The 24,213-nt window shown below is 36.9% G+C and overlaps 1 protein-coding gene across 2 annotated transcripts in view; it reads left to right on the top strand.

The window, feature by feature from the left end:
* The window catches only part of FRMD3 (FERM domain containing 3), a 131,012-nt gene that overhangs the window by 32,903 nt on the left and 73,896 nt on the right, over window positions 1-24,213 (top strand). The gene's annotated exons all lie outside the window — the stretch shown is intronic.

Genomic DNA, 24,213 nt, shown 5'->3' with positions numbered 1-24,213 from the left:
GGACAACTTCTCATTGGGCTGAACCATCAGGCAGACCAGTAGCTCAATGCAAAGGCTGTGGTGTAGATTTTGGTTTAGTAGAGAATAAGCCTTCTCACAAGGCTCAGTTGTTAGCATTGCTTTATTAAACAGCTTTCTTTGTCAACAGAGATTCCTCTGTCTGGAAGAAATTTCCAGACTTAAAACTGTGACTTCTCTTCCTCCCTACGCATATGTCTACATGCACACACATAGACTCAAACACACACATAGACTCAAACACACACACTCACAGAAACTCACAGACACAGACAGACACACAGACACACAGGCACACACAGACACACACAGACACACACACTCTCTTGCTCTCTCTGAACCTCCCCTTCATCTTTGGCATGTGTTAAATGCAACAAAGCAATCAAAGGAAACGGAAAGCAGTTTGAAATGTGAGACTAACAGTGTCATGCACATTTTACTGGAATACTTAGAGTTATAAAGAAGAAAAACATTAAGACTGTAAGGCTTCATACCTAGGATTGTTCTAAAAGGTGCTGGACTGTTTGGTGTCAGCATTTTCATCTTCAGCATAGCTGGACTTTGAGATTTTAAGTCCAGAAACTAGTTTGGAACACCTACAATCCCTAAAGATTTTTACATAATCCTGGAATTTTAGGGTGACATTTATTCTTAGCAATATCCACTAGGCAATAGACTAGGCAACATTTGATTTCTTATTTTCAGTTCTACTTTCTTTTCTTCCTACCCCTCACATTATTTCCTATGTCTGTTCTTGCAGAATTAATGGAACTAAAGGAAATGTGCATTCCAACTGGAAATGTATAATCACAGCTTTCAAATGACCTGCTGTGTTAATCTCCGCTCATTCTAGATTCAGATCCTAATATCAGCTAGAAGTATATTGAAATTACAAAGGCAAGAACAGGGAGTAGTAGTCCTACTGACCAATTTTGAAGTAAGAGCAGTTTCCAGTGGGTTTATAAGTAATATTCTGATGTTTTGATTATTAAATTCTTGTCCCAGATCTTCTCAGGAGCAATGGAAGTCACAGTGCAATGCCATTTCTCTGAAAATAAGCAATAGCCACTTGAGACTTGATAATTTAGCAGCAATGTTTCCTGATTTTCCAGTTAAGAGGAAGGTGTAATGGGAAAATACTGGAGCTAAGAAGGAAGATAGTGAACTGGTTTTTGCTAACATCTCCTGTTAGCAGCTGCACCTTCTCCTTCTCTTAGGAGCAAATGCTACACCAGCAGTAGCAGCAAGAGTTCTACATTTGGCATGCATTAAAGTAGCACAATGCAGTGCCAAGTAAGGAAACACCAGCAGCTTGGAACAGGACTCTTCTGGCAGAAATCAAGTGATTGCTTGGATGAAATTCAAGTTTCTGCTACTGGCTTAAAACTGGCTATGCTGCTCATCTATCTAAGAAAATTCAAGTACCAGCAAATACCGAACTAAACAAGATGCTGTTTTCTCAGTAAAAACACTTGAAGTGTGAGGGAGTTTGCTAGCAGAAAAGCTAAACAAGCTTTATCTTTTACCACTTATCACTTCATCACTTTTTATCACTTTATGTTTTTAATTTTTAGGTCATTTTAGTCTTTATCAAATTTCTGTATCTTTATATCACTGGCTTAACTACTGTCATCATAAGCCCAGATGGCAACTAAGCATCGGGGACACACTTGTTCCCACCCCCCCCTGCACCTGTTGGAATGGGAAGGAGAATGAAAAGGGAAATTTGCAGGTTGAGATTAGAACAGTTAAGCAGCTGAATCAAAGTAAATTATATAAAATTTGTAGGGGTTTTTTTGTTAGAAAAAGGAAGAACAAGTAATGTACAGTACAATTGCTCACCACTCACTGGCAGATGCCAGACCATTCCCAATCACTTATCAAACCCATTTCCAGGTAACTCCCTAACATTATATACTATGCAATATGTTCTGTGTTGTGGAATATTCCTTTGGCCAGTGTGTGTCACCTGTCCTGGCTATGTTCCCTCCCAGTCTTTTTTTTTTTACCACCTCACTAGCAAAGCATGACAGACTGAGTAAATGCATGACTGAGGATTATGATTTCCCAGAGAAGCTGCGAATGCCCCATCCCTGAAAGTGTTCAAGGCCAGGTTGGATGGGGCCCTGAGCAACCTGATCTTTTGAATGGCGTTCCTGCCCATGGGATGATCTTTAAGGTCCCTCTCAACCCAAACCATTCTATGATTCTTTGATTCTATCTACTGTGCATTTTTGAACTTGCAGTTTCCTTCCTGTAGAAGTCTGTAATCACTGATCTTCTGTAGGATATGTGGACACTGGTTTAGGAGAATCAAGAGGTAGTAAACCTTTTTGATAGGTATTTACTGGTGTGATCCATTGCAGAACTGCTGACTGAGAGAGATTAGTGTTAACACTGTGTATTTTACTCCTATGTGCATTTCTGTCTTTTTCACTTGGGTGTGATGTACTTTTAATTGTATTCAGAATTTGGTGTTAGAGGCAGAAAAACAATTATGAAGAACCTAAAAACATTGGGTCTCTAGCTAAAGAAGTTACCTGAGAGACATTTCTAATAAATATTTAAGCATACCAATACCTTTCTTAGAATTTAGTTATGTGTAGGTGAATATCTTTGCTCCTCCAGTTCTTCGTGAATGCATAAATTGTGCGCATTTTCTTGGGCACTTGACCTAAAGGAGAACACTCAAGCAGCAAAATCCAAAGTCATGGTTGTGCTACCTTGTCTTTGCTTCCATTTTACATGTGTTTTTACCCACTTCTCACCAAATTTATTCAGGTTGGTTCTCTGTAGCAACAATTTTACAGATTTGAATGGTCTGTTCACGTCCCTTTAGAAATTTGTGCTTACTGATGTGGAACTGCGCATCCTTATTCTACCCCATGCTTCACGTTGATTCCCTCTGGGATATTTTACAAGTGTACACTTTTGCAAAATGTACAGTAATCATACTTTTGAAATTTGACTTTAAATTCCATACTAGTATTCTTTTTAAAAGGACAAATTGTGTGGAGTGAAAGAAGCTAAGTATTTTAAAATGTGCAAACAGCTCTCTGAGTACTACTGTCACAGTTATATCAGTGAACTTCTCCTTGTTAGAGACTAACATTTGTTACAGAAAGTTTATTTAATTAAATTTTAGGAATGCAGTTTGCCTCTTTATTTGAACTTTTATAGAGGTTTTCTTTGTGGTAGGGTCCTGTGTTACAATATGTTAATATTCTGTTATAGTAGTTAATCTTTTATTTTAAAGAAACCTGTACAAATTGAAGCAATTGTAAATTTTGCATTTATTTAACACTGAGTTGTTTTCTCCTTGAACTGAATGGCATCACTGTAGTACAGGGTCACACTTGTTAATTTCTCATTCTTACACTTGAAAATTGGTATGCAAGTGGGAAGCTGAATGAGTGGTGGGAAGCTTTTCTCGCTTCTCCCCAAAACAATTTGGCAGAGCTTGTATGAGAGCAGTGTATGAGACCAATGGGACACATGCCTCTGTCATCCTTAAAGAACAGTGGGCTTCTATTTTAATCCTGTTTAATGCAAACTCTTTGGTATTTTTACAAGGATTAGATTCCTAGTTCATGCATATTTCTGAAGAAAAATGACTTACAGATGAATAATAGCTCTTGGCTGATGCCACATAGTATTTCTGCTAGGAGGTTGGTGTTGAAACATGCAGGATTGTCTTATGGGTGCACAAAATGGTATTTTGGCAAAATGTTAGTCTGTTGGGGCTTGTTTTAAATAGTATTAACAGTCTTGTGGCACTGAGCTGGTCAGGTCCAAAATTGATATGCAGAAGGATGAGAAAGAGGAAGTGAACAGCAAATACAAGACTACACTGTCAAGCAGGGTACTTGTCTCCATTGGCATCCTCTTGGAAATGTTGGAGTAGTTCCTTGGGAAGTGGTTTGTAGTGGAGACAGAAGAGGTGAAGGAAATATTTTGCGTGTAGAGACAGTATCTCTGAACTTACATTAAGTTTAGGAAAGCCCTTAAGAGAGGCAAACGCCCCAAATTTAAAAGTACCGTGGCTATGGTTTTCAAAACTGGAGACTCACAGTTTCTCAGGATATATATTTATGTGGGCAAAGTATTGAACTTGCCTTCACCATTAAAATTCTCAGGAGTCTATAAAATTCTCAGTCTCAGGCTCCCAAATTCAGTTTCTCCAACTGTCTCAAAATGCGTTAGCTTCCTGGCTGAAATAGGAAGCATTGTAGTAATTACCATCACAGAGCTGCTCCAACAGGATTGTGTCTTTAATATTTACTGGAAGTGTTATGTGACAAAGATGGAGGGCATGTAAAATGAAGGACTGTAGAATTTTTTAATACATTTTTGCAATGTTGTGATATATGGCCAATTTGGTAAGATAGTGTGGAGGTGTTTTTTACCTGGCTCTGCAAAAAGATACATTCAGATCCCTGAAAGGAGTGCTGTCATACAGATTGCTCTTACCTTGGGTGCTCATATTTCACAGTCTGCTGAAGCTGGAGGCAAATGCCAAACACTTCATCTCTGAGGAAACCACTTCTATAGAAGTTTAAGGGGTGAACTTTCAATGGTGTACATAAAGACTGTTTCCACTCTTTATTCTTTGCACCTTCAACTTTTTAGTAGCTATCCATTCATTTTATATCTCCATGAATTAAGTAATAATTTTTAAAAAGAGGTCAGCCTTTTTTCCATCTTTTAAAAAAAGTTGTTTTTATTAAAAACAGTTTCTATCAACAGCAATGATTTCGCCTCCTTACTTTGTAAATCTGTGAACTGCAGGACAGATCAAAGGGAATCTAGTGCACAACCTGTAAGTAGGAAGATTAGAAATCACTTAATTGTTTTCTTTTTCTTCTTCTGTTGCAGGAAATGCTAAACAGTCTCTTCTGTACAGATAAGCTTAGAATGGTGAATACACAAGTAGACAGGAGAAGACAACATGAAAAAGGAGAAATACTCCTGCCCAGAAAATATTTATGTTTCTCTGATGAATCATAAAGGTGTTTACTTTTTTTCTCTCTTGTTGATCGTACCACCCTGAGGGAGCACGAACTAAGAATTCCTCCCCATTTTTACATTCTGTTGCTTTAGGCTTTCTAGAACCCCCAAGAAGGCATTAGGCATTTTGCTTTTTTATGTTCACTTGCAATATGTATTCAATACAAGGTCTTAACAATTTGAGAAATAACAGTTTTTATTTTCTGATATATCTGATTGGTAGATTTTAAAATCACCTTTAGCCCTTATTTGCACAATTTTCATTTTTAGCTTCCCCTTAGTGCTAATGTGATCTATAAAAATGCTTGGAACTGTCAGTACCTATGAAAGGAACAAGTATTTCTGATCTGCACTTGTAAATACATATTGTAATTAGGTTTCCCTGAGATTTTGTAAGTATAAGCACTGTCAAGTCATCACTGATCAGTGATGTGCCAGTGTTCAGTAATAACAGAGCATGAAAATGTGGAAGGAGGCCATTCTGGCAGCAATGCTGTCCATAACAAATTTTGCCTGAAAGAGCAGAGAAGAAAATCTTACTGTTGCAAGCTAGGAAATAGGGAAGAATGTGCTTGATTTTGATAGACAGCTCAATTCAAAACTATCCACGGTCACTTCTGCTATAAGCAGAGATCCTTAACATAGATCATCATCATGGCATGATAGAATCTTAGAATAATTTGGGTTGGAAGGGACCTTTAAAGGCCCTGTAACCCAACCTCTCTGCAATGAGTAGGCACAAGTAATGGGCTGAGAAAAACATGATCCAAGTAGAATTCTAATATCCTAGTCAAAATAAAGAAAACAGCAAATACAAAGTCATACTTTTACAACTTTGTATTTGCTGTATTCTTTATTTTGACTTGTTCTAGTTTTCAGATTTCTTTCTTTTTTTTTCTTTTTTTTTTTGTAGGGGTTTCTTTGATTGCTTTTGCTTGTTGGTTTGTTGTTCTGTGTGTGTTCTATTCTTGTTTTTTTTAAAGGTATTTACAAGCATCAAGTCTCCACTGAAAGATATGGAGACCTGCTCTTGAGATCAGAGCAAGGTAATTAATTGCCATGAGCTGTAGAGCATGTGCTGTTCCCTGTTAGCTCTTTGTGCAATGACATGCAGAGGAGAACTGAGGAGGAAGTTGTAAGATCATCACTGTGTGAAGCTGTGAGGCAATTCCTGTTTATGGCAGTGCATTGGAGGCAAGCTGCAGTTGTGGCCAGAATGTTACTTTGAGCTGGGAAAGCATTTCACTTGCTATTTTTACTATATAGATCATACCCATTTGTTTCATATTTGTTTGCCAGAGGAAAAAATTATTCTAAATGCTAGATTTTCATTTGGATGATTCAAAATGGTGGATTTTCTGTTCCTCTTATTTTATTTAAATGGCTTTATTTTTTGACTTTAAGCAATGATTTTTCAATAAATATTCAGTGATGGATTATCTAAATTCATCAAAATGCTAAACACAAAGAGCTTTTTTACCTTCTAATTTTTTGTAATAAAGAAAATCAATATCAAGTTCTTGTGGGCTGATTTTTTAGAATGTGCACTCTGTCATTTAAAGTGTCTTTGGTAGCATTAGGTGTGGTAAACATAAAGAGGAACTGGAATTTCCTGGAAGGAAAGATCAAAGAGTGTAAGGATTGTGCAAAATAGAGATCCATTGTGCTACTCAGTTTCCTAAGCAATTTCAAAGAAAATTTCAAGCCCTGCTACTTTAAAAATATTAAAGATTTATGAAACTTATTGGTCAGCTTACCTTTGAACTAATGAACATAAAAGGAGCAGTAATTAATTAGCTTTTTCATCTCTAGAAAAACTTAAAATTAAACTTAATAATAATGAAATTAATACACGTCTTTGAGAGCATGAAAACATGAAAGCAGAGTGAAGAAATGAGGCTTAATCATTCTGTTTCATTGCATAATTTGCTCAATGCCTTTGCCTTGAAGATGCTGTTCCTCTTGTTCTACTGGTTCCATTTCATACCTTTGCTGAACAGTGCTCTGATGTAATTTCCCATGACTGCACAATTGATACAAAGAACAAACCTACTTTTTCTGGCTTGCCTTTGGGAATATGGTAAACTTTTCAAAGGCTCCTGCTGCAAGTAGGTTAAAGGGATACAGCAATATGGACACAGTAGCTGCTTATCCTTGGTAGATCCATGTGTACCTTGGGATGCTGCACATCCATGTGTATTTTGAGTGCTGAATGTTCACACCCAACCTAGCTGCTGGTTAGGTGTTGGTGAAAAGCTTTATACCTTTGCGCTACCTCTTTCAAGGGTGCTTTCACTGTGCTACTACTGAGTCTGGTGCCTGCTGACAGTTTTTCTGGTTTTTACTGCCCTGCACAGAGGAGATGTTAGTGAGCAGTGTAATCTAGGCACACATCTTCCCTTTGCAAATCTGCCTCCCTCATACCTTCTCCTGAGCACCGTGATGTATGCATGTGGCTCTACCATGATATATGCGTGTGTTTCAGACCTTTGCAGGTCTGTGTGGTGGGCAGTGCTGCCATTTTGCAATGTTTAACACATTGAAACAAAAAAAAAAAAAAAAAATAGAGATTAACAAAAGTATGTAAGCTTGTGCAAAGGGACACACAAGAAAGGGTGACCCTGGCTTACTCATGCTACATTTACATTGAATTTTGTTGAGACTAGGACAAGATAATTTGTGCACTGATTTCTATATTTGACCTTCAGATTTGTGTATGAATGTGAGCTCCACAGATTAACAGGAAGAGCCTTTTTGTGATGTGTGAATAGCAGCTTGCATTGTAGGCTGAGATGCTAGCCTGAGACTGCAAAGTGCTGTGTGGTGCATACTTCTTTTTCTTTTTTCCTCTGCTTAGCTGTTAACTCATTCAGACTCCATCAAATGTAAAGTTGGACCCTTGCAGAGTTAAGCTGTGACTCTTTTTTTATTTAAAAAGCTGGTGAGCCTTTCAGAGTGGGATCGAACATTTCTAGTAAATAACTTCAAAATACGACATTTTGCAGGAGAGATCCCCTAAAATAATCTTTTCAGCTAGTATTTTAAAACCTGAAATGTGTATTTAGCTATACTACTTACTGATTTAGAAGGGCTTAATGAACTTCTTCATCAACATTCTTCTCACACATGCATTTCTAGAGACCATGAAAAATTTGTCATGGTAACTTGAATGTCTGTATTGCTAGCCCAGAAGTTAGTGCTACTGAGGCAATAGTAGTATGTTGTTTTATGCTGATTCTACTCTCACTCTCACTGTTACATGCTTTAGTCATGGCACACTCTGAAGTGAATTAGTATTGAATGTTTGAATGTTATTTTTGCATTCCACCATGGTACCAGTAAAGCTGGTGTAGAGTCAGCCACGATAGACCCTACCAAGACAAAGCTGAGTCAGTTGCTGGATGCATCCCATAGTAATCTTTCCCTCCTCTGAGTTCTGTGATGATTCTGCTTTCCCTTACTGTGCACAATAGTGTCTCACCACTGGAATAATCTGCCTGTCCAGGGCTTTAACAAAAATTACTGTCAGGGGGATAAAAATATTGTCCATATTTCCTTTACGTGGCCTTTAGGATATATTGGATTATGATTAATAGTCTGAATAAGACTTTGAACTACCTGTGAGCTTCTCTGAGAAGCCAGTAAAGGCAAGAAAGTTTCCAGTTTGCCTTTTATTTGCCCTTTTGTGATGCTTTTGGCAGGTGCAAGGATGTATCTAGAAAAGAACTAGTGTATTTCCCAAGTCATGTTTCTGAGGTCAGACATACTCTGGCGTTCACTGATGCTGCTTTTTACCTTTTCATTCTGAGTAAATGAATCCAGTATTAACAAGAAAACAAATATATACCTTTATTACTCAGATGTTTTCCGTGAATGTGCTAGCAACTGAGATGCTGCTATTACCAGACAAATTTCCTTTTACATCCTTAATGCAGCTCCTTTCTGGAGGACTTATGTTATACCTATATTTTTGTACATTGCCAGGAAACAGTCATCTTATTAAGATGAAAAGTTAATAAGAAATTGCCCTCTGCAGAGGGGCTAATTGTTCAGGCTAGTCTGGAGCAAGACTATCTTCCTGACTGAAATACTGTTGTTAAGTGGATGGAATGGATGCATGATTAGATTATCAAGCTGAATAATGCAGATGGTTTTCTTGCTGTGTTTTGGGTGTTCAGTGCTAGAAGAGTACAATAAAATAGAGTTTGACAGTACCTAATGGCTTGCTGTAGCAAAATAGGCATCAAGATGTGAAGAGTAAAATACAGGTATTTTTTTCACATGATAGGAAATCAAGTGGTAAGGCAGAAAACTGTCAAAACATAACTCATTAAATCGAGACAATTTGTCATTAAACCTTGGATTACCAAGCACAAAAATATATTAAATGGAAAAGATTGTCAGGTGCTTGTCATAGGTTATCAGAATAAAGTCTATTTATACATTTGGTGTAGAATTCAGACAGCAGATATTCTTCCGTGTTGTCTTGCAGCTGCAAGACAAGATCTACACAATGTTGATCTTCACAGTTAGAGAAACTGGCTTTTGCAGTTTATGTTTTATTGTCTGCATTCATGAAACCATTTCAGTAGAATGTGTGGTACTGATTTGTAGATCAGATAAAATTCTGTAATAAAGGGATTAATTTTGCAATTTAAAATTTGAAACCTGTGTTTTATATGACCTTTAGATGTTTGCTTTTCCATGGTATTGGCAGAAGAGTTTGTCTAAAGGAAAGCTAAACTTTGTCCTTGACGCAGATTAATACCTCTATGTTCAGGAGAAAAGCTGAGTTGAATTCTCATTTATGAAGTTCTGGCAGGACACTATTGAAGTCTAATAGTTTATTGATAACTGTTTTGATTGCAGTATTTCATTTGCTGCACATCACATGGCACGTTTGTGATTCTTTTCCAAGCATATACAAATCACTCCCCAAACAGGAAGATTGTCTTTCAAGAAAAGAAAACTGCATTTACACAATATGTCTCCCCCTTTTCTCACTTTCTGGTGTTTTGAGGTGATGTGTGCACTTGCCTTATATTGGGTCTCATGTTTTCCATGCAAAATTTTAAGTTCAACTACAGTTTACTGCCCAGTTTTATAACAAATGATTCCTTCAGGAGTAGATCAAATATCACAACAGTTTTAGTACAATAACGGGAGTCATCATTCTCATCTTCTGGTATTACCCAAACAGAGAGTGGTGGGAAACAAGGGAAGGGTATGGCAGCTGTGACCTGATTGTGCAGTTGAGAGGTGGAGACCTGCCCCTGTTGTACAACTTGTTTTGGAATATTGAATTTTTCTTTTGGTGATTTGAGAAAGAAGCTGAAAAAATACAAGAATTTCTATCTTAATCTGTCAGAGGTTTTTTGGTAATTTTTCTTTCATGTGCACAATGTACTTAAACAATAATAATTCTGCAGTATAAGAGTCTTAATGTTTTAGCTTTCTGGTAATTTCAAAGGTCTCTGGCAGAACCCATAATTCCAAGTGGTAGATGAGGGAGGGTGAAGTCAGCTGGGTAACATTCTAATAAAAAGAGAGAAGAGTTTGAAATGGCCACAAGGAGTCTAAAGTGTATGGAATTGCCACTTGCAGTAGGCAGGACCTGTTTTCTGTGTCTTCATAGCTGAGATTTTTTTGACAAATATGAAATTTCGCTTAAGCATTCAGTACATGGTTCTGAGGATTTCCCTTGATTCTGCCAGGAGGGAGGAGTTGTGCCTGTTTTTCCTCCTGATACAGGGTAACATTGAAATTTGAGTGAGACAGTGAGACAGGAATCCTGACAGTCACAGAGCCAGCGCTGACATCTGGTTTTCTGTGTTTTCATGGTAGGGAATGCACAATTCCATCCAAGGGCAAGCTGCCTACCCTCCTTCTGTTTCATTAGTCTGTCATGAACTGACTGGGTGTTTCCAGTGCCAATATAAAAAGAATAAAAATTATATCCATCCCCTTTTTTCTTTCCAACAGCTCAGCATCAGCTGTTGGAAGGCAGAGGAGACTTCCCAATTTTCAAATGCTTTTTTTGTTCCCTTCATATTTTTTTGGGGAAAGGATGCCTATAAACTCTACAGCGGTTCAGTATATGAGGAGCTTTTGGAATTGTGAAGTTTTGCATAATTTTCAAGGGTGATGTTGAGGAACAAGGTAGATGTTTGGCATAGATTGTTGCGCAGGTATTTTTTAAGACTTCATTTGAATGATCTGTGAAAAATTTCACCCAATATGATGCATCAAGTTGACCGGTCATAACTATTTTAGGGACTCAGTGAAACAGGGATGAAACTGCACCTTAAAACTTTTTGAGGAAAGCTGTGCTTAAAACTTTGTAATGTGTTCTGGCTTGTGATAAAGTGATTATTATTAAATATGACAGCATATATACATTTTAAAATAACAGTTTTTGAATGCTGTCAAATAGATCATAGTCCTTCATTAAATCCATTTGATGAAAAGAGATTGTTCTAGATAGGTAGCTCTCTTTTTTAGTACTTTTATTTTAGTAACAATGTTTGTGGGAAATTATGGTGCTCAGTGGTGCTATGTTGCCAGTATAATCAAAGCATGTTTTTTCCAAGTTTGTTTTGTAAAGCTCGTTATGCAGTAGAATTAACCAGCATCAGAATTTGCATGTTTTCAATCTCTCTTCTAAAAAGCTTTAAATTAAGGTTGACTGCCTTGTCTGAAGACATGCTGTAGAAAAAAAATGCAATTATTTCATTTTACAAAAGATAAGGCTGGCAAGTATGAGACGTTAATTGGATAAAATTGTGTTTGTTCCAGATGATGTAGATAGCTAAATCATCTAATGGCCTTCTCTAATGTTAAATGAATCCCTTAGTGTTTTTTCTTGACATCTTTTTTTGTATTTATATACAAAGGGTGTACCTGTATGTATGCACAAAAAAAAAATATGGGGTGTGTATGTGTGAGATGTAGCAAAGACTCAGTATAAGCTAGAAAAGGAAATGCCTTTGATGAGCTAAATGCATGATGATGGTCAGCATTTTTAATCTATTGGCCATTGCTATGAGAGATCCTTTATTAAATATTTCAAGACTAGTATCTTCAGCCATGATTGAGCATGCACTGCAGAGGTTCAGTGGAGTCAGTTTTAAATAGGTAGTAATGTCTGGAATTACTGGAACACCTTTCAGCCATCCTATGGAACTACACATATTTGTGTATTGGGTTATAGGCATGGCAGGAGAAGTTTATATTTGTGTTTCTGTTTGCTGTTGAGAGGAGATGATGAAGACAAAGCTTCAGAGGAGTGGCTGCTGGGTACCTTGATGTGTGAGGCCTACCTGCCTGGCCTGAGGCTGGCCACCCACTGCATGGTGAAGAGGAAGATAGGCAGAACTGGGAAGGGTTAGAGAAGACAAGGTGGTGAGACTGGGCAGCATAAGAGCAGAATGTCATTCCTGCACTAAAATAAAGTTTAAATGCCTTGTATGAAAGGGAATATTTTATCTTTTCTAGAAAAATATATCCTGGTTTACTGGTTCTTGTGTCTCTGATATGGTTTTGCGTAACTCTGGTGCATTCTCAGTTGAGTTTTCAGTGAGGTCTGGTCTTCAAGGCTCTTCAGAGAACACTTGGACATGGGTGGGTTTGGGTTAATGGCAGTAGAAGCACTTGATGGTGAAATCTTCAGAGATTTGCAGAATCACAGAAAATTCTGAGTTAGAGGGCACCCACAAGGATCATCAAGGCCAGCTCTTAAGTGAATGGCTCATATAAGGATGAACCCACAACCTTGACATTACCAGGCTCTAACCAACTGAGCTAGCCCCAGTGGCCATCCCCTGCTCCCTGCTTTCCTTCTGCTTGCTGCTTTCCTTGTACTTAGGGCACATGGCTGAGGATGATTGCAGCATCCCACAAGGAAGGGCGCAAGGCCACTGAGTGTCTGATTGCTCTCTCACCAATTTCCATGCTGGCTTGTTTCTTGCTTTATTTTTCAAAAGATCTTTTTGCACCGATGTGTCAGGCAGAAAGAGAAATCTGAAAAGTTGTCCTGTGCTGCAAGACAAGATACCTTTTATTCTTTGGTGTCATCTGCTCATTTATGTAACTTCTCCAGTTTTGAAAAAGAGGTTCATTATAAAATAATTTCATCTTGAGGTTTTGCAGTCAGTTTTGGCAGAGCAGTTACAAAGCTGTCAGAGTTTTGCTTCTTAGAATCTGCTTATCAGCTTTGCACTGCATCTAGCTCTTTCCTAAGACACTTTTTAAGAAGTTTTTTTCTTTCACATAAGCCTGTAGTACCCACAGATGACCTGGGTGAGGAGAATGTAGCCATGGTTTGCTCCCAAATTACAAGAGGTTAAGTACAGGTTTTCAACTCTCAGAGGACAATAAGAAATCTTACTTTACTTTTATTTTGCAATAATATTCAAAGCCATTCACTCCTTTTTCAAGTTCCTTAGTTGTCTTCCAGATTTTTTTCTATTGCTCTTCTTCAATTCTAAATATGATAGGAATTTAAAGAGAGACCTTTCTGATGAAACAATGACCTAGGAACCAGCTGTACTCTCTGTTTATGAAAGTTACTGTATATTATATTTTTTGCCAGGTCTCCTTCCACTCCATAATCACCTGTGTGAGAACAGGAGTTTATTTAAAAAGTTGTGGTTTGATGTTTAAATATCTGTTAACAAGATATTTAAACATTCCCTAAAAAACAAGATATTTGCACATTCCCTAAAAAAATTTGCTCAGGAGAATGGTGCTTATTTATGTACAGGAAGTAGCTTCCATCATATGTTTTTTTTATCTGGCACTACATGTACTGAAATGAGTATAGGCAATCCTATTAAGCATCATCTTATGGGTTTTTTTTTTGTTTTATTGGGTTTTATATTCAGTTGCAACAGGCAATGCAGGTGGTTAAGGGAAATCGATCAGTGTGCATAAACATCCTCTGCATCCATGGATTTTTCAAGGCATTCCCCAAATGCCAGCCACCAGGGAGAAACCTTCCAATATATAAACACATAATCTCTAGTCCTTTTTTTCCCTCCTCGTCTTTTTTTCATTCAGTTTCAGCCAAGAGCTAAACTTTTATAAATATCAAAGATAGCAAATTTTGCCCTTAATAGATAGGAAAGAATAGACAGAATAATATTGTTGTAAGGTCAGGAAAACTGAGTTACATACATTTGGTATGTAATTCAGGGCTTTGCTTTCCTTTTATTAGATGGGGAGACACATTTGCAGCAGTCTAGGATTTATTTTGGGGGAGGCCATCTTAAAAGAGATACAAGAGTAACTACTGCTAAGAAGAAAAAAACTATGCTGAGTTCCCAACTTAGTCAAAAAGGATGCATTTAATAGTATGTCAGTACGTTCCCCAAGTAAAAAATGTGGAAAACAGACCAATTACTGAAACAGCAAATAGCGAGGTCAGCTTGCCTTTGATCTCTGCTGAGTGTGTGGGAACAGGAAGTCTGAGCACATGATGGAATGATGAAGCTGAATCTGACACAGCAAGGGAGAAAGTGAAGTCTAGTAAAGGTGAAACAATTTTAGGGTCTGTAAAATGCATTGCTTTATTATCTTCTTTTTTGCAGCTGTGGTTAATGGAATAAGTCTGCAGAGCCCTCTATTTGAATTTCTATTGTGTGTTAGGTTTTTGTGATGATAGTTAAAAGAAATTCAGAGAGACTTGTTTTCAGTCTGTATTCTTATAAGTACTTCTTTAAAGAGTGGAAAAAAAAGACCATAGTTGTAATTTTGTGAGGTGATGATTATAAATGCAAGGGTAGTTCTGGCTGTGCTATGCAATGGAGGTTTTATTTTAGGTAGTGCTAATGAGGCAGTTTGTATGTCTTTCAAGGACTGAATGACCTCCAGAAAGAAAGAAAGAGAGAAAGAAAGAAAAAAAAAAATCAATCCAGCTTTCCCAAAATGCAAAAAAAATGTGAGCTGGGGAGTTTTTCTTTGGCAAGGAGACAGAAATTTGTATGACACAGAGAATGAGTTTCTCCCCTGATGCCAATAGCTGGCTTTTATTAAATACCATTGGGGTGGATTGGTGTAGGCACCATGTCCAAGGAAATCTTCTGGAGGACTTCTTTCTTCACTGTTTTCAATCCACCATTAATTTGCTCTTTTGGAGATTGAATGTCAAATCTTACAAATTTAATGTTTGTTTTTCTTCAAAACAAGCATTTAACAACTGGGATTATTATGAGGGGGGAAAAGTACTGATGAAAGATTCTTTACTGTGTAATTATTTCTGGCAGAAAAATATAATTAACCATATGTGTCTATAAAGCACTAGTTGAGCAGCTTGGAAATAATTTCTTGTGGTAAAATTATTCCTACAGTCTGCTGAAAGAAAGTACAGGAATGAAGCACTGTGCTGAGTGGGAAATGAGCCAACATGATCCTTGAAGTTACAAAATTTCTGCAGTCAGAGCACATAGGAAAAGTGATTAAGCATTCTGACATATTACCAAAGATGGATAGAAAGGAGTTACTTACCTAAGGCAGGTAAGCAGGATGAGTAGTTGAAAAAACGTGTATTGGTGGATTCTAAATTAGTAGAATGTGAGAGATCTTTGTGTTTTTCCCCATCCTCTTTCATAAAAACTTTTTTTTTAATGTGCATTTTTTGAAGATGTACAGTAGGTATTATGGCAAGTGTTCTCTGAGGCATAATGATATAATTATATCGTATGTCTATCTGACAGTTCAAATGCATAGCATGGTGAGGATTCCTCAATTAACCGAAAATTTTATCCAGGCCCTTATCACATGAGATTAGTGTATGAGTTGCATTTTCAGCTGGTTCACAGAGAGCTGGTGACTTCTTCACCGTGACTGAGGGTCTTGTCTGTCAGGAGATATTATTTGGGAGTTGCAGGACTTGTTGTGATTGGGTGTGCTCCAGAGATGATATTGCCAGATCAATGACTATACAGCTGGGTTTGTGATTCCGGAATAATCCACAGAGTGATGGATCAAATTTCTGCAATATCTAGTTGTATATTCTGTTCATTATGTGAGCTCTTAGCCTTTCACATCAGCCTAATAGCCTTTCAAATGGGCATTACTTCATCCTCTCTAGGGACTGTGTTCCATGGTCTTACATTTATTCCTCCATTCCTCCCAGCAGTGCATGCCCATCCCGTGCCATGCTTGCAGACATTCAAGATGTGTTTCCTCGTCCGAGGTGACGAACATGTGGGGATCAGCTGAGGGGCCACTCAGGGCTTGCAGGGGTTCCGCTGCTCTACTAACAGCTTCTTTCAAGCCACCCTTTTCTCCCACTTGGTGTGGAGGCAAAGGTGTGTTTATTCCCACATGACCCTTACCATGGTTGGGGTTCAGTATGTGCAGCTGAGATCGAAAATGTGCTCCTGAAGGGGCATTCTAGCAACTACCCTGGCTGGCTGCTTTCACCTGGGCAGCATAAGTGAGCTGCATCATTCACTGCTGAGTCTCCCTTTAGCCTGTGCTCAGGGAGGTGTCTTGTTTGGCTAGAAGAATTTTTGGTGTTTTTCTTTTTTAGAAACCCTTCTTGTAAAATAAGGACAGACTGCTATGCATCTGTTGGAAAAGGCATATTTAAAAAATGGTACTTGGAGTTGTAGTTGAGCATGTAGTGATTTTTCTGTCTTTCGAAACTACTGAGAAGATTCAGGCCAAGGGAGGATTGTTGACCATCACCTGTACTGGGGGACATTAAGTATTTTTTATTAAATTCCTGGTTTGGCTTTTATGTTGCTTCATAGGTGGGGACTGAGAACTCATTCCTGAAATCTCTTGTCCTCTTTCCTAGATGTGGTACAATGTCAAGAATGAAAGAGAGAAAGCAGAGTCAGGTTTGCTGAACAATGCTGGATATTGAATAAAATGATAGATTTGTTGACAGAAGGACTCAATTCCTTTTAAGAAATCGATAGTGTCTCAGATGGCATCACAAATGCAGTGCTAATGGAAGCTGTTATCAGAAGTGAGCAGCTAATGCTGCAAGGCTTCTGTGAGGCTCACACTTCAGGGACACAAAGCCTGCATGGCTAAGTGATGCCCATGTGCACAACAGCAAATGAGCATGAGCCCGGTAAATGAATATTGCATTTGTGGTCTCCTCAGTGCTTGCCAGCCAGACTGGTGGAGACTTTTGAAAGCTGCAGTATGCAAACTATAAGTATTTCTTTTTTATTATTTATAACTTACCCATGGGTCAGAGTAATTTACTTGCAGAATATCACTGAGGTCAAGAACTGATTGTGTGAAAGCTGTTACCTGTCTTCACCGCTGCTGCTCAGGTTTTACTGTGTAGTAGAATATACTTTTCATTTTCCATAGTATTTTGCTTTTAGAATAGTTTTCATTGCATGGGACTGACATTGCGACATTTTTTTCTGTTGCGTAATTTTTTCCTTTTCCTCTTCATCTGTTATTATTTGATCACTATCCTCATACAATAACCTCTAATTTAAGAGAGCATAAAAATATGCTGTCTTATGGACAAATCTGTCCATCTGTTGCAAATGAATAATGTAAATTAAAGAAAAATAAATAACCTCAAATGATCCTCATTTTCCAAACAAGATAGGAGGAATTTGACAAGTATGTTTCTGACCTCACTGCAGCAATTATTTCTGGGTAAATTTTCAATGCTTGAACCTTTAGCCTTGCAGTTTCATTGAAGATTAATAGAACTTCCTTAGCTACATTCACATATACACCCTTGAAATTGCTGTTCCCTTATTTCTCTTCTTCCCAACATAGACATTATTCTTTTTTCTTTCCTTTCTCCTTTATTTTTAAGATATATTTGTATAATTTTTCCCCAAAAGAAACTGCAAAAAAAGGCTTGTTTATGGGGTTCTTTTTCCTTTAGTTCTCTTTAATAGTATGTATAGCTTAGGGCCCAATTGATAATTAAGAGCTTAGAAATTTGAGTTTAAAGACTGATATATTTGCAAAAATTATGTCCTTTAAGATCCATTCCAGTTTACCAAATGAATTCTAAAACCAGAGTAGTTTCTGTCTCAGACATGAAGCGTTTTTTATCACTATTAACTGCTAAATTCCCTATGAAATAAGATGGGCATTAGTTCTCTAATGTTTTCTATCATCTGTTCACATACTTTTATTTGTAATAGAATATATTAAATGACAGATTTAAAAATTGTTCCTTCACTAAGTTCCAGAATTAGATAATGTTTATAGAAATTATTTTTAATTAATGTAGAAATAGTAACTAGTATATGGAACAAAATATATACTTTGCATATACTTTTATATTAGTTACCCATATAAAATAATGTGTGGAAGAGGTAATTAACATTAAAATAATGTGTGTTATACTTACTTATAATTGAGTAAATGTCAGCGACTTTATTGCAGTGTCATGTTTTGTGACTTTCATTAAAAATTGTTGGCCCTTTTTTTTGCTTCATTTTAAGTTTGTAGAAATATAAATAATTCTTCACTGTTAACAGAAGAAAAATCTGCAATAAATACTTGGTTTCTAAAATGAAATCTTCAATTTCCAATTTGTTTGTTTTCTTTCAGCAAAAGTTTCCTTTTGTATTTTGGGACTTAAACTACAACAAAAGAAGTAAATTATAACTGACTCCTCTTGCAACTGAGAAAATTTTCTGGTTAAATGTTATATACTAGACTAGACTCTAGTTTAGTACACTCTTCCAGTGTATTTTCAAATAGTATAAAATACTGTAGAATGCTGATTATGGATGGAAGGAATTCCTTTTAAAGAGTTATACCACTTTAGCTGAGGAGTGAAACAGGCATGCTTTTATTGTTCTATACATTTTGAAGGTATTATTCAATATTGACTTCTTGTGAGACCTTTTCATATATTCCTGTTGTTGTTTCCAAAGAAGTAAAAAAAATGGCAAAGTACTTGTCTCTGTATCTATCTTGTGAGTACTTGCTGTCATCTGTAGTCTCAGTGAATCCATAAATCCAAAGAGCCATAAGAAATTTGCAGGGGGCATTGGATATTGTCAGGGTAGGGGCTGGCCCAGTTTTTCCATGTCAGAGTTGAGTCTGTTCCACCTCACTGACTTTGGTTGCTGCAGAATGAGGGTTCTGTTCCAGATTCTGTTATTCAGGCAATACTTAAAAATTTATCTAGAAGATACTGAGAAATTCCGGCATGCCTAGTTGTCCTCCTTCTCTGTGTCCTTAGTTCTCTTCCCTATTCAGCTTCAGAGGATGGATGTTAAATGAATCCCATTCCAGGGCACATGCCACTCCAGTGATGCTCAGTGAACTCTTTTGCTGTGCCACTGGAGACAAATGCAAATGTGATTATAGCTGTATCAAAATGGGCATGAGCAGGGATTGCTCCCAGTTGTCCTTCCACAGCCAAACTCTGGTGTGCGAGAGCTGGCCCCATCCTGAACTACGGAATAATTGTCAATGAAATAGAAGTCATGTGCCTGTTGGTGTTCAAGTAATTTCTGTCATGAAAAGCCTAGAAGAAATATGATCTTATCACTGGTAGAGGATGTCCAAAGAAAAGTCAAAAATGTGAGACATGGCAGTCAAAGATGTAGTTTGGCTCTGTTACTTTTTATAATTGTTAGATATTGTCAACAGAACTATCTTTTTTTTTTTTTTTTTTTTTTTTTTTGGGCCTTAGAAGCACAATGGTTTTGTCCATTTTTCTGACTGGATTAGTTTTCATTCTTCTGTTCTATTGTGATTGTTCTTCAATACATGCATTTCATTCTTTTACATCTATTGAACTTCAAATATGTTGCACACCAAAGAAAACAAGCATACAAAATCAAACAGCACGCTTGCCTTGCCTGAGAGCCTGAATTTCCATTAATTTAGACAGAAATACTGGTTTCATTGTGCTTTGTTTGTTGTGTTGATAGTTTTTAGGTTGGTTTGGTTTGTTTTTGTTTTTTTGGGGATTTTTTGTGCGTGACTTTGGACTTAAGTAAGCACTTAAGTGACCAGCTTTACGCCTAGGGTCACTGCTAGGAGCTGTTCACACAAGCAAAGACACTTATGGGATGAGGATAGAAATCCCCAGTATTAATAAATGTGTGTTTATGACTCTGCACACTTCTTAGTAAAGTCAGTGGCTTCCTGACAGAGATAAGCACAGATGGCAGGACTTCAGTGGTTAGATAACAGAGCAGAAACATTGTGTTTAATCTGCTTGTGATTCTTGCTCTTCCTTGTGACGACATTCAGATAAATAGACACAGAACTCCACAGTAAAGCAAATTCAAATAGGGAAAACATTTCACTGAATGTAAGATCTTAAAATGTTATAAGTAGTTTTCCTTTCATTTTTAGTTTTATGAAGCACTGACATGAAGTCAGAAAGGTTTTGTGATCTTGTTTTATATCACTGGGGAATTGTTAAATTGGTAGAACAAGTTACACTCTGCCTTGCTTTTTAAGTTGCATCAAGATAGATGAAATAAAAAAAATCCCCAAAGCAAGCATGAGATGGGGATAATGTGTTAATCTGTGCAAGAGCTACAAAGATTGTTGTCATTACCAAGGAATTAGGTTACTCAGTCATAAATTTGCAGAGCTGCAGAAATGGAAGCTGTAATAAGAGTGTCTGGTAGGGAGAATGAAGCATTCTCCAGTTTGTTACTCAGTTCCTAGAGCTGAGGTAGAAACTCAGGTTGCCCTCTGAGCCTATCAATGGAAGACTCCATGTGATCATGTTTTCATATCTTGTTGCAGCACAGAACATCCCGTTTTGCTTAATTCTTTTGCACAGCTGCTAGTTTAGTTTGATACATATTTGTTTCAATGGAAATGAAAATTTTTGATCCAGCTTAAAAAAAAGCAGTGTTTAACAGTTATTTGCAAACTGACCTTGTGTGTTCGGGGATTTTGCCATTTACATGGTATTATATCTGTTACATATGTGTTGGGGTTTGTTGTGGGATTTTAGTAGTATTAAGGTCAGATATTCAAATACAGCCGTAGGAAAAACATACTCATCTTGTCTGTGCCTATTTATCTAAATAAATCAGAAAGTAATTTCTCAAATTATTTATAGAAATCTCCAAATTTTTAAGTGTGTGGAATATCTGCATTATAGGACTTTGTTTAAAGCCATTGCATGGGTTACAAAAATATGAACGAAAATATTTCTCATTTAAAGGCATATTTGAATGAATACACTTAAAAGTGGCTTATTTAATAGTATTATTTAATTGAACACAATGTATTCATTACAATTCAGGATATTTCATATATCTCATCTACAGACTTTTCTGACTATTGCTTCTGCCTGCATATGTCTTCTTTAATGGACAATAGTGGATAACTTCTGAGTGAACTGTGGTATAATTCTCAAATATTTGAGCTGTGAAAATTTTAAGTGTATGACTTGACTGTTACTTTCAGATCCCTGTTGTTTGTGGCTGAAATTCTCCAGTGGTATTGGAAATAATTTTTTTTTTTATTATGTAATTTTTTCATGTTCTGACAAACATTCTAAAATGTAATATAAAATTATTTTTCTGAATTGCTACAAAGTATTTTTTTGTATAAAAGGGTTTAAGGATTGTTTTTGTTTCTTTGGTTTTTTTTTTTTTCTTTTTTTTTTTTTTTAAGGATCACTTAATTGGAAAGCTGTATAGCAACTGTCTGAAATTTCAGGCAATGTTTTATATTCATTATTCTCTGACCCAAATCCATTCCCCTGCTCTGTTGTGGATGACTTGCTGTTCTTAATTTGTGTTATCCAGATTCTTTCACGAATCAGAACGAAATTGTGTTTTAATATATTCTTTTGTAGCATGGTAATATGTAGTAATGTGTAGAAAAAGATCATTAGATTCTAAAGCTCAGAAGAATTTGAAGCATGGTTAGAGAAATATAAAAAATGTTTATTTATTCTGCTGTTTGGAGAAAATAAAATTAACTGCCATTGCCCATCCTTCTTGTCATACAATCTATTATGAATTAGGACTTGATGTGCAATGTGCCACATCAAGTATTTTCCTCTGTGTATCAATTAAGATAACTTTATTTTTTTCAAAATTTCAGGTGTCTAGAAGGCTTTAATAGTGGAACATTTACAATTTCATATGATGACTCTCACTACATTATGCATGTGCTGAATTACCCGACTTTTGTGCATCTTGAATTTTTTTTAAAATGTAATGAACTGAAGGGGGTATATTAACCAAGGGTGAATTATTAACTAGTCCCTTCTATTTATCGATGGGAAGCTTAAAGATTGCTAGAGCATGAATCTAGCTTGGAGGCTTTTTGCTCTTTTTAGTTTGGTTTGTTTCCATCATCTATTTTCCAAGGAAGAAAACTAGGACATCAATTCCTTTTAGAAACAGAACGGCGTCACTGGATTGATAAACATTATGTGTGCTGTAGGCTTTTATTGGTTTCTTCAGGAGCTCAGAAATTTGTGATTATTTAGGTGACTGAAGAAAAGCAAATTTTAAAATTCACAGATTAGAATGTGAATTCCTAGTAGTTTGTTGTAGAAGATTGTATTACTGACTATTCTTCCAATGTGTCCTGGTTTAGCGCATACAAGCATCATATAGATAAGCCAGAACACAGTGACACCCTCTAAATTTGTCAGATGAAAATATGGATAGTCTGGCTTCCCCATTTCCAGTGTTTTAAAAAATGGATTTCGTTTGTACACTGTTGCCAGTAAAATCTGTTTTCATGTTTGATTGTACCTGAGTCATCTAATAGCTGTTATTTCCCAGTCCAATTTAATTTGCTGTAGATTAGTTGAAAACTGCATGCAACTTAAATGTCACATCTGTGTTTATAATTGCCCCTACTGCCTTTGTGATGAAATGTCACCATGCAATTTTGTCAATATTTTGATGGTCTCTCATAGCCACAAAACTTTCCAGACGCTTACAAGATTTTAAGTTAGAAAGCAGTTAAATGAAATATGGCTGCATAAGTGTATGGTTTTTTTTTTTTTTTTTTTTTTTTTTTTTTTTTTTTTTTTTTGTTAGCCACAGGGAGAGCTACAGTTTCCCTTTTGTATTTTTCAGACTTTGATACGACTTTTCCTTTTGAGGAAAGCGTTCTCTATGTTGTCTCCAGGATGCCCATACTTGTAACTGGGTACAGCCCCAAGAGATGTCAGTGAATGTAACCACTCTTAACAGTAAACAAGTTGATTCTTTAATGTCTTGAGGCTGGAAGGAAACCTGTTCCATCTAGGTTACATGGGAAAAGGGAACACTACAGGGTGCAAAGCATGGGGATGCATGAGCACAAACTGAACAGACAAAATGTGTTATCATCCTTCGATAAAGGCTGTTTAAAAATACGAAAACAAATTATGGGAGCACCATGTGCAGACAAGGCAGAGATATCTCCAGGCAAGTAGGAGAGCATGGAAGAGTGCAGGACTAAAGTTTATAAGAGATAAAAGGGGGAGACAGATAGGTGTAGGGGAATCAGATGGCTTACACAGTAACATTGGAAACAGAGATTGCCATCTTTTCCTCTTCCTAGGAAAAGGAAATCTGTAGAGAAATTGGCAATTCCATTGTGGCTGGAAGTGAATTTGGGAAGAGAGGAGGTTCTTATGGCAGGCAAGGTTATGTCTGCAGGAGCCTCAGCATACAGAAGGGCAATGCATGTCTTTGTCAGGGCCTTAACTGAGGGTGTTTTTTATTTAGTTATCTGTTTGTTGAGTGATGGAGACCAAAAAATAAGCAACTGAATCTACGTGAGAATTCCTTATTAATTGTAAAGATAAGAGAACAAAAATTTAGTTCACAGATTGTATTATTTTCTAACTCTCCAGTCTTTAGCATGTCTCATTTTTCCTGTGGGAAGCAGTAGATCTCACCAAACAGTGGTGGTGCCCAAGCTATCACCTCCTCTGCCCTTTAGAGCATGGTGCTGGTTTGGGCTCAGCTACTTCTGTGCAAAGTGAATATGCTAGCAATACCCAGCCTTGTAAAGTACCATGAGATATATAGATGCCGTCCCTTCAATTTTGCTTGCCATGCTCTTTACAGCCTAAAGTACCTCTTAAATTCTTTAAAAAAAGTTTGAAAGAGCTGAATTCAAATTGTTTCATGTCAGCAAAGGGTAGAGGCTCCTGGTCTGCAGCAGAGATGTCTCAGTGCAGGATAAGGGTGAACACATAGAGGAAATAAAATGTAGAGACCTACACCACTGTGTAGTAAAGCACTGTTG

This window comes from Melospiza melodia, chromosome Z (genome assembly GCF_035770615.1).
Source record: "Melospiza melodia melodia isolate bMelMel2 chromosome Z, bMelMel2.pri, whole genome shotgun sequence".
NCBI classification, from domain to species: domain Eukaryota; kingdom Metazoa; phylum Chordata; class Aves; order Passeriformes; family Passerellidae; genus Melospiza; species Melospiza melodia.
The sequence above is the reverse complement of the archived record's forward strand: the minus strand, read 5'-3'. Positions and strand labels throughout refer to the sequence as shown.